This window comes from Cygnus olor, chromosome 4, assembly GCF_009769625.2.
Source record: "Cygnus olor isolate bCygOlo1 chromosome 4, bCygOlo1.pri.v2, whole genome shotgun sequence".
In the NCBI taxonomy this organism is placed as follows: domain Eukaryota; kingdom Metazoa; phylum Chordata; class Aves; order Anseriformes; family Anatidae; genus Cygnus; species Cygnus olor.
In genome coordinates this window covers 26,521,878-26,533,932 of record NC_049172.1, presented here as the reverse complement: position 1 = coordinate 26,533,932, position 12,055 = coordinate 26,521,878, and the positions used below count along the sequence as shown (strand labels likewise).

At 40.5% G+C, this 12,055-nt stretch overlaps 1 pseudogene; it reads left to right on the top strand.

The window, feature by feature from the left end:
• The first annotated feature begins 749 nt into the window (after positions 1-749).
• The window catches only part of LOC121069292, a 66,014-nt pseudogene continuing 54,708 nt past the window's right edge, over positions 750-12,055 (top strand).

The following is a 12,055-nucleotide window of genomic DNA, read 5'->3' as shown; positions in this document are numbered from 1 at the left end:
ACCATTCAGTATAGCTCCTTTAGGAGACAGCCTGCTTCTTCACTCCAGCTAATTTAAGTTTTCTGTAAGCAGTCCCAGCATACATACCAAGTATGTTGGATTTTTATGTCAGCTGTTTTGTATGGTTGTATAGAATGCAGCATCATTCATGCATATAGAATGCAGCACAAAGAGTGACATTATGCTATTTGTAAATAGTTTTTAATATTGCAGTTTAAGTGAATATCTGGTTCTTAATGAGTTGCTTTACAAAATTACCAGCCTCCTCCTCAGGTTAAGCCTTAAATAATCCTTAGATCACACAGAGATTCTGGTCGTAGGGTTATTAGCTTCTGTAGGGCAGCTCCATGTTTTCAGGTTCAAAGGAGGACATGTCCTCCTTTCCATCAAAATAAGGATGAGCAGGAACTGTGGACACATTCAGTGTAAAAGATGAGAGATTTGCCTCCAGGAAGGTTGTGAGCGAGCAGTGCCGCAGCAGACTGCAAAGACACTCGGTGCCTCTGCTGAGTCACCATCTTAGTGCTGCCTGTGCTGACAGGTTGTCCTGGATCCCCGCCAGCTCCCCTTGCAGTTCGTGAGGTAGGCTATATATACATGATGAATGAAAGAAGAAAACGCAGTGGGAGGATGAAAAAAAAAAATCGTGTCACTGGAGGAAAACTCATCAGGATATTGCAGGCCATCTATTTCCTGAGAAATCCTGGAAGCTTCATGTTGCTTTGTACAGTGAATGTTTAAACTAGAATATGGATGAAGATATACGGTAGTTTGCTGTGAAGGGCTTGAAGTCAGATATGCGTTTTACTGTAGTGATTAATATTATTTTGGCGTCAGTTCAGAGAGCCTTTCAATAACGACTCTTGGCAGAAATGTAAACTCACAGCCTGGTACTGTTGTAATCCAGCATTTTGAACCACTGTTTATTTAGATCTGGTAGCTAGCAGTAGACTCTGATTTTCAGTTGGCAGTAGTATTTTACTGCAAGCCAAAGCTTGCCTTTCTGCTCTATATTGAATATAGGAAAACTGTTCTTATTGCATAAATTAGTGCTCAGAACTACTGACCCCTACAACCACCCTATTCTACATTTAATTTCATTTTTAGTCCTGCAATTGTACCAAACTACAGTTTAAGTAGGACCATTTGCCTTACGTAGCAGTTAAGATCTATAGATAACAAACAGACCATTATAATTTACCTAGTTTACTAGGAAGCACAGCTAAGTACTTTCAAAGCACTGGTCAGGCTCAGTTCAGCTGAATGTATTATCCTGGGAAGTTAAGAGTCTTCCCATAAGAATCTACTCGTGTAAGGAGCTGCTAATGTAAACACCTATCCAACAAGGTATTTCCTATTTCCCAACAAGAAGTAGAATTGTTGAGTTAGTAAACCTAACCCAATTTTATTTCTAGTAGGACACTGTTTTCTGAGCCAGGCAATATCAGTACAAGATTAATTTTCCAGTTAGGTCTTTTGTCATTTGTGTGTTGTGGTTCTCTTCATCTGTAACTTTTTGGCTTAAACCCTTCCCTGCATGTTTACAAAATGCAGCGTACCTATAAGGAAGATAAAATGTGTAAAACCAAGTGGGTGCCACACTAAAATCTTTGGTCTGAGACATAAAAAATAAAATGAGTCTAATAACAAGTTTCTTAATCAACAGATTCTTAGGAGATACCCCCTTGTGAGGCTTTACGTTTTTAATAGGGAAGAAGGATCACTTAATAATATGCTTACCACCAAAACAAACCCTGCATACATTGCCATAGCTTTAGTAACTTCTAGGACTGTCATGTCTTTTGTATTTGTGTTTACACACACTATTCCTCATCTCGAGTTTTACAACCCTGATTTAGTGGGACAGTTTCCTAATGTGCAGTGTAATTCAATTCATTCTCTGCTGTCACTAGATGCCAGGGTGTTAATCAATACAAATAATGAAATGTTGTGTATTAGCTAAGTTTTGACTGATTATATTATCATCATCTAGTACATATGCCTTGGCTCCCTCCCCTAAGAAATAATGGGGTGAGGAAGTGGAAAACAGTGGCTCGGAGTCATTCCAGCTTAGGCTAGTGAGTCAGGAGGCAAGCACCTCAGTATAATTCCCTCTCTCCTTTTAATTCAGGAGCTAAATTGGCGGAATTGATCGTATTTCTGTCTGGTCATTAGAGACGGAAAATTGCTAGCCGTAACTGGCTGGCAAGACTCCCTAAGGAGCTGGGTAAAACCATGTTTGTATTTTAACACCCCAAGAGGCAGTAGTTTACATTTTCAGATAAATGACCCTCAAACAAGTTTTGTAGCCATTACTGCTGTGGGGGTCACAGAATCCTAAGAGTATCCCAAGTTAGAAAGGACCCACAAGCATCATAGAGCCCACCTCCTGTTGGAGATAATCCCTTGTGTTCTCAGTGAGATGGGTGTGGTGTTGGTAAGGAGCCTAAGTGGTACAGCGCCATGAGGGAGTGTGTTTCTGTCAACGGCAGCCAGGCTGGCATCCAAATGGGCAATCCCAAACATGAATACAGGCTGCGTGGTGAGGAGATTGTGAGCAGTGGAGAGGGTATTGGTGGATGAAAAACTGAGTATGAGCTGGCAATGTGCACTTAGAGCCCAGAAATCCAATTGTATCTTGAGCTGTATCAACAGAAGCGTAGCTTGCAGGTCGAGGGAGGTGATTCTCCCCCTCTATTCCCTCTCGTGAGACCCCACCTGGACAGGGTTCAGCCCTGGGGCTCCCAGCATAAGAAAGACATGGACCTGTTAGAGTGGATCCAGAAGAGGGACGTGAAGATGATCAGAGGGCTGGAGCACCTCTCCTGTGAAGAACAGCTGAGAGAGCTGGGTTTGTTTAGCCTAGAGAAGAGAAAGCTCTGGGGTGACCTTATAGTAGCCTTCCAGTACTTAAAGGGGGCCTGCATGAAAGCTGGAGAGGGACTCTACCAGGCTGTATAGTGATAGAACAAGGTACAATGGTTTTAAACCAAGATAGGGTAGATTTAGATTAGATATTTAGAAGAAATTCTTCACTATGTATATGCTGATACACTGGCACAGGCTGCCCAGAGAAGCTGTGGATGCCCCATCCCTGGAGGTGCTCAAGGCCAGGCTGGATGGGGCTTTGGGCAACCTGGTCTGGTGGGAGATGTCCCTGCCTATGGCAGGGGGTTGGGACTGGGTGGGCTTTAAGGTCCTTTCCAGCCCAAACCATTCTGCGATTCTGAGAATTCCTACTGGGAACAGTATCTCCTAGACCATGGGATCCAGCTAGATGGCATCATTTCCTCCAAGGCATCCTCAGGACAAACAGATTCTTCCTTTGGGACCTTCTTCAGTGAAACAGACTCAGGGAAACGTGTGCCCAGAGCAATACTTGTTGGCCTGGAGCCCGCCACCATTGATGAAGCCTGGACTGGGACATACTGCACACTCCTCTACCTGGAGCAGCCCATCAGTGGCAAGAAAGATGCTGCCAACAGCTATGTTCAGGGCTACTACACCACCGGGAAGGAGATAGTGACTCAGTTGTTGATAGGGCTTGTAAAATGGCTGACCAGTGCAGTAGGCTCCAAGAGTTTCCTGGTCTTCCACAGCTTTGGGGGAGGCATGGGCTTGGGGTTCACTTCCTGCCTCATGGAGTGGCTCTCTGTGGAGAACGGCAAGAAATCTAAGCTGGAGTTCTCTGTATACCCAGCCCTACAGGTCTCCACAGCAGTGATGGAGCCCTACAACTCCGTCCTCACCACCCACACCACCCTGGAACACTGACTGCCCCTTCATGGTGGACAACAAGGCCATCTATGACATCTGCGATGACAACCTGGACATTGAGCATCCCACCTACACCGACCTCAGCAGGATGATTAAGCAGATTGTCTCATACGTCACTGCTTCCTTGAGATTTGAGGTGCCTTGAATGTTGACCTGAGTTTCAGCCTAGCCTGGTGCTTTTCCCACAGATACACTTCCCACTCACAACCTATGCACTCATCATCTCGTCAGAAAAAGTGTACCACGAGTGACTAAATCCTGAGCTTCAGTGTATGGTTTGGGGTGAGCAATCCAATTATATTTAGTTGCTTCTGTAAGAAATATTCCTTCTTGCACTTTTCTGTGCATCCTGGCAACCAGAAAAGATTAAAAGGAGCAAAAGCTGGTTTTATATAAATCTTAAAGACAGCACTAACATGTAATTTTGACTTTGGACTCATGTTCATATTTAAGGCTCTTCCTGTAGACCTGCTTGGGTGTTTCTGCCCCATACAGCTTCTACTGCATCAGTACAATAGACTGTTGCTGCTTTTAACATCCCCTGGCTAGTAGTGCAGAACCTGCTGTATTCTTACTGTGACATTCCCAGCTAACAGCTTCAGCGTCCAGAGCTGTGTAGCATCAGCACAGTCCGTCCCCAAACAAGTTAGCTTTCCATCTGTAAGCCTGACTAATTAATTCAAGTGCAGCACGGTGCTGACACAGCTCTGCTGTTTCCAGTTCTGGAACTAGTCAAGTTTGATGCTTGCCTGGGATTGCTACAGTGCACCCTTGCACAACACAGGTAGCACTGACAACACATCCAACTCTGTTTTATGTGATGCCACTTCCTGTTCATCTGTCTTGGTACTATAAGCTACCACAAACAAGTGCCAAGGCAGGGCAATACATCCAAAGCCCAACCCATATTTATAGCACACCGAAAGACAATGGCACTGGCACTGCCTACTGGCAAGCTTACACCCAGGAGCATGAAACAACCCTGTTTTCATCACGATGGTGGCAGGAGAAGGTGGAGTCTGGCTTTTCCCCTTGATGCAGACCTACTGAAGTCGTGGGCTTGCCACCCCTTTCACATCAGGGCTGAATCAGCCCTTAGCACAGTAACCTGGTTCCTACAGGCTCCACTGGGAAGCTGTGGCACCAGGTGAAGAGAACAACCCTAAATGAAAGTTCTTACAGTGGCAGGATGGAAAACAAACAAACAAACAAACAAACAAAAACCAAACCAACAGACAAAGTACTACCAAAATCTAAAGCTTTATTTAAAAAGCTGTATAAATTCTTATTACAGGCCAGAGTGAAGGTGATGTAATTTGTTCTCTATGTAGATGTTCCCTTATCAGAGTATTGGCCTTGGCCAGTGGGTGACAGTATTTCTGCTGTGCCTGCTCCCTGTCTGTTTAACCTCTTCATTTCTGATTCCAGTTTTCAGAAGATGTAACTAGAAAAAGTAGTTTTGAGATTTTGCATTGTTTAGCTGGCTGGTGCTCAAGAAGTTTGTAGTGATGCCAAAAGCCCCCACAGTATAACTCACCATGGCTTCCTTTTTTTTTTTTTTTTTTTGTCCCTGCATAATTGCCATACTTATTCCTTAATCATTCTAGTTTGTGGCCAGGCAAGGAAGGGGTGTCCTCTGGGGCAGGGGGCTATATATATATAGCATAATTTGTGCCTTAAAATAGGTTCAAACTAGCGACTTTAAAAGTTCATGGCAAAATGTGAACTCCAGAATGTATGCATAAATGTCTTGTGGGCATAGGAGAGAAAGTTATTAAAGGGTTTGAGCAACTGAGGGAGTTAAGTAGAGAGACTTTAGTACACATACACAAGAAATGCTTACAAAGGTATTATTGCCACATCCAGAAATATTTAGCCATGGGGTTATTCCAGGGCTGATGCTCACATCCATGTAATATCATAAGACATCCCAGAAAGATTGAGTAGTGGTAGTTAATTCTAGTATATTTTGAAATGTCATGTTCTGTACTTTATTGTATACAAATGTCATGTTGTGATCAGTAGTTATTTTATTTGTCTAAGAAAAATATATGCAGCTATACTTTTAGGAGGTTGTAGCAAGTTCTGTTGTGTAGAGACTCCTGTGACTTTCAGCTGACCAGCTAGCATTAAGCCATCAAATGAAATAGACCACAGACTTTTGTCAAACACTGTGGTTATGTATAATTGTGGAATAAATTGTGGAGTAACATCTCAGAAACCCCATGGGAGAGCATCTGCTGTATATATCTTGTTAAACAAAAGGTCAAGGGTAATTTTTTCTTCAGAAGAGGACTGGTCCAATGGGGTCAGTTTCCTACCAAAAAGTTACTTTTTTACAATTTGCTGTGTAGTCCTCTTAATTGTATATGGACTTTTTAATATGACAACAATATTTTCTGGTATGGGCCAAATTCTGATAAAGTATCCTTTGGGCTGATTACCACGAATACAAAGGAAAGTGAGAGGTCTGAGAAGACTGCAGTGTATTATTTCCTAAGTGAAAAACAATGAGGACATAAAGATTTAGATTTGCATTTCAGATGGGAGTTGGAGGTGCAGCAAAGTACACTCTTGTGACTGTCATCTTACTCATTACAGCTTCCAGAAGTTTCCCATGGTCCAGTTCCCACCCTTGCCCTGAGAGCATCCTGACGGCTAAGAACTTAGTGGTAGCTGGTACAGCCCATCGGTGTTGTCTGAAGAGTGATTCTTGAACAGCAAGAAAATTCAGGATACATGGAGCGAGTGTTCGGTGAGAAGCTTGCCATTTACATGAAGTTTCTTCTTAGTATGTCTCAGAATAGAGTCACATAGAGTCATCGGGGGCTCCTGTGCAAAGTAGGCTCCACGCTTAGTTATGTGATAGCCGAGCATTCACTGGAGGAATAAGAAAATTGATAAAATTTGATCTATACATTATTACAAGCCATCGTTTAACTTTGCAGTTATCTTGTTTCATATTCACCATTAATACATTAGCTTTGCTTTGTGATGTAACTAAAACCTTTCTCCTCCTCTCCACCTGACCCCAAATGTACATCTTCACAACATTTCAGTCAACAATCTACGTAGAATAGTTTTTGAATTGGCATAATTTTTGAAAAAAAAATCAAGAATGAGTAAACTGAGCCAGCCAAAACATGGTTTGGAGTAGGAAGGAGCTTTGTTGCTAAGGTGTGTGTACATACTTGAAAGTCATTATAAAGGACAACAACAAATAGTTGATGTCTTTAGCCTGCAATTGACTACACGCTCATCATATTAGCAACTATATGTATAGTATGATCGTGATACTCAAGTGGATTTTGTGGTATGAGACAAGGACTAAAAATGTCCACAAAACAGCGAGATTTGTCTGGAGAGAAATTAGGAATTGTAAACATCATAGAAATTACTAATATTTTTTATTCTTTAAAATAAATCATGGTGATTTAATCACGTGGCTGCTAATGGTAATAGGAAGCAAACAGTTAAGTTTCTGTAAACCAGAACAGACATTAACCTCTTAAAGCTTCATCTTTTCTGAAGCGAATGAAATAATGTATGATCTGGCAGCATTTCTGACTAATAATAGTGAAGTACTTATCAGTGATTCTTAAGTCAGTCTTTTATCACAATATTAATTAGTGTAGCCATTTTATTCTTCATTCATTAAATAAGCAATCTGTATCTAATTGGAAACTCCTTGTGTTTCTCAGAAATCCTTTCTGCCTATATGACATTGCCTCTCATGGGATGCAGCACAGCTGTTGAATGATCCACTCGCTTTTTGGACAAAACAGGTAAATGACATGATATCTGCGACTTTTTAGAGTCAGTGCATGTAATCTTATTTCCATATGATTTATTTACTCCCTGTATCCTATTCAGGCCTGACAGTACCTTTGGATTTCACTGACCTGCTCCACAAGTGAAAAGTAGATTACACTTTGCATGTGTCTTAATTCAATGGAGAATACAACATGTGGCCAAAGAAACTGGGAGTCCCTTGTGGGTGTTGTGTCAGAGTAGATAGGATAAGTTGGAAAGTGAAAGTTCGTTGTAATTAGCTTTGAACTGAAATGTGTCCTATCACTTTAAATGAGCTACTTGAGTTGGGGTCTGTCATGTGCAAAGAAAGTTGTCATGGAAACCTTGATGGCATAATTACTATCCAGCAGAGCAATAAGGCCCTGGAGAGTGTGTAATCAAGTGGCCGTTTATTCTGGACGACTTGGGCTTCTGTGTAGTAAAGGCATATGGAATTGGTCGATGAAAGAAAGCTGCTCTAGTAGGATCCTGTAATGTTATATAAACATTTGTGTGTGTGTATCAAAGGTAATTACTGCGTGGTACTCTGATTTATTCACTGGTAAAAATATTGTAAAGCTGCTTAGAGGTGCCCAAGTGCGGAAGCTTAAGAATGTTATGTTCTGGAAGGTAGTTTTCCTTCAACTTCTCCTCCCTTCCATCTTGTCTACACTTTTGCTGTAATTGTCATGATCTTGTTCTTTCCAGGTAACTTGGGTATCTCTGTATTACCCTGCATTACACAGTGTACACATAAGCAAAGTGCCAGTTACACCACTTGGGATAAATATCATCCTGTACAAAAAGAATGTGCAATTAGTCTTGTTTAATTCGAGTATTTCACAAAGGGCTAAAATAACCACGCAATTATAGTTGGAAATATTTAAAAAGTACTTCAAGTATTTTTGTAAAATAGATGACGAAAGCTGATAGGGTCCTCTGAGTCATACTATTCTGGTTATCCAGGAATCCAGAATTCAAGCTGCACAAGTGTCCTTGATGTAGTTTTTGGAGCAGTCTGTTAAATTCATCACGTTTTAATGTAGTTACCACAAGAGAAAGAAGATGAGGACTGAAAAGCAACGGCAAGATCGTTTGCTAACTTGATGGTAGGTCTTTAAACCTCTCCATGGTCATGGATTGCCCTTTAGAGCTATGTGATCTATATAAGGTAACCATTTAGAACTGTCCATCTATTCATACTGGTGCTTTTGCACAGCTGTGATTAGCACCACGTTAGATACAGTTGTGTCTTAGATTGCAGGCATCACTTGTAGAATGGTTAAAAATAAAATTGCAATTCAAACTGGTGCCTTCTTAGTTTCAAAACTATCATGAAAGCCATCTGTTCACACAGTACCGCTATACATCAGGGCTGGATGCAGGCAGGATGTGAATAAGGGTGCCATTGAACAGCACAATGTATCCTCTGTCGTACGACATGGAGAGCGCATCAATCTGTGCAGAGCAAATGGGCTCGAGCAGGATCTGTAGCTCCTTTATGTGGCCCCTAGTAGATCTATTCTTAACATAGTGTTTTGGAAGCAAAAATACTAAAAATATAAGTGTATAGAGGCTTTCAAAAGGACGGACTCCCTTTCTTTTTGGTCTGCAAAGCTAATGCTCATTATACTATTTTAGTTAAATACTTGCATGCATGAGGCACGTCAGTGGATCTAGTCAAGTGGTTGGTGCTCTGTGAGGCTCCCTACATATAATTCCCTTAAGCAGAGATTAACGTAGTGAAAAAATGATACGTAAACAGAAAATACAGGAGCAGAAGATCAGTTTTGCTCAGGTACCGTGAAAGAGTGAGGAAAGGATCTGTGCTAACTTCCTTAAATATTTTTTTCTGCAGAAGGAATCTGATCCATGAAACAACCTGTGTGAAGGTTGGATGTAAAGTAGTGCTACCACCACAGATTTGGCCAAGTTGTCTTTCTTTTGAAAACAGGGGCTGTGTATGGATGTGTTTGTCTCTCTGAATGGTGCAGATTTTCTGAATGTCTAAAGTATATGTAAGATCCCAGTGTAATTACAGAATCAAATGGAAATTTAATGCTTGCCTTCACCTACAGATGGATTGAATTCCTGCTGCTTGGCCCTTAGCTCAAGATCCATTTACTGTAAATTTTGTGCAATACTTCTTCAAACACATATTCCATGGAGGACTTTGTGAGGTGATACCTTATTACTCTCATCACACCCTTAAAAATAGCAGTTCAGTACACATTTAGTCCTGAATATTAGAGTGTAGAGTGTTAGAATGGATGGTTGTATCGGGTTGAAAACCTGTTTAAAGTCTGCTATGTTAACTGAATGAGGTAAAAGTAGGTATGTATACTATATAATAAATTGTGGTAATGTCTGGGCGGTGAGGTAAATGTCTCCCAAGACAGATATAGCTAGTGAATGTTTTTAACTGGAATATAATTCACTAATGTGAGCAGGACAGCAGTTTGCAATAATATAATGACTGAAAGATTATCATGGAATCCAATACTGCTATTCATGCTACAAATTCTGTGCTTCTTTGCATATCTAAGGGAGACTGTCCCTTTGGAATGTTCTTCAATGTGTATCCACTTTTGTATTTTTCATCTTCAAAAAATTGTTAAAGGAATTATTAGGTGTACCCTTACTGTTTGTTTTTCAAAAAGGCACCAGGTATGGAGACGACCTGAAACAATTTCATCTGTTTGCAAACTGAACAATTTTTTTTTCTATGAGTTGTGACAGACTGAAGAAAACATGTAATTTAACTATACATCTGAAATATTTCAGTTGTGGCACTTCTGGGTAAACCAAGTCAGGACAGTTTGGATGCTAAGAAAGAACTGTATGACATGTTTTTCACATTGGTGAGTCCTAGACTGTAGTCTGTCAGCTTATGGCAAGAAGTCAGTTGCTGACTTAGAAATTGGGATTTTATTTTACTTCCATTATCTTTACAGTGTTTTCAACAAAAAAGTATGATTGGCAGGGTATGTGGTATATTCTCAGAGGTGATCATCCATTTGTCCAGAAGATTCATGTACCTGTGTTTTTATGTGCTGGTATTTGTGTAGGGGGAATCCTTTTTATTTACTTGTGTCTAGCAAAACTTGCTCAGATTTGTAAAAATTCGTGTGGGTCTCTGGTGGCATATCATTGCTAAGTAGTGTTTAGATAAATCCATATTTTATTCTGGTTAATCAATACTTTTAAACTCCCTGTCATAGGTTCTGGTGAACAGTATTCTAGAAAGAGATGTCCTGTTGGCTCATGGAGTTAGATACAGCAATAGCAAAAGCCTGCAGGAGTATTCTGCAGGAATTTATGCGGGAGGAACATGTCTCAGGGAGTAAAACAGTTTGCTTCATGTTTGTTAAAGTCTCTATCAATAGAGAAAATAACTAGGGAAAGCTGTGACTTTGTTCAGTTTTGAAATACGAAGTTATGTCATATTTTAAAGATATTTCATCTCATATGGGCTAGCTTTTACTAAATCACATTCATACTACTAGCTCATCTGTGAATTATAATGTTCAGATGAAAGATTATGCCATTATCAATATCCAGAAAAAAAAAATGCTATTTTTTTTCTTTCTTAAGGATGGCCCCCTGAATTAGATGTTGTCACTGGGATTTGCTAACTGTGTAGCTATAGACTTTGAAATTTTGCTATCAAGCACAAATATGCTGAGATACAGTCAAGGTCTAGGTCATTGATGAATATTCATGAATTACTGACCTAAATACTTCCTCAAAGGTAGAATAATGGAAAGAAATAGATGCTTTATTGCAGCCTGTGCTATTCTGTGCTAGTTCTTACCTCTTCCAAATTGTAGAAATAAATGTTGCCTCCAGTCCCAATGAAAATCATCTTGCCTATCTTTTACACTTTACCTACATCAAATCTTCTTTTGATGGAGAGCTCATTTGCAGTTGATGGACAGTTGCAACACCCCTTATGCACGCCAGCTGAGAAATGAATGTCATGCAAGGTTAAAAGTGTGATGAGAATATGTCCTATTACAATAACAGTGGGTAAAATTGCACTTTTTGGATTAACTTCTTATGATCTAGAGCTTTGCACCTTCCTCTTCTCCTTTCAGGCCCTTTTGTACGTGATCACCTTTACAGTGCCAAGTTCTGTATGATAGTCTACGTCCCCTTCCATCTGCAAACCAGATTCTGTGGCCATTAGCATATGAAATAAATTACTTGATTAGTTTGAGTGCCTTTGACTCCTTGATCTGAATGACCTTCACCCATGTATATCTGTTCACCTGAAAGCAGCCTATGAAATTGTGTCCTTTTGGATCTGTCAGTAACATACTGTTGCCTCTCTATTACCATTCCCCTCTGATACACTGGATAACAGCACAACACAGATCCTTGGGAGTCTTAACCAGAGCCCCAGGTTTCAGTGTCTTCACTTCTACTGATCAGTTGCTCTTCTTAGATTCTCTTAATATTATTATCTGCAACAAAACCACCAGTT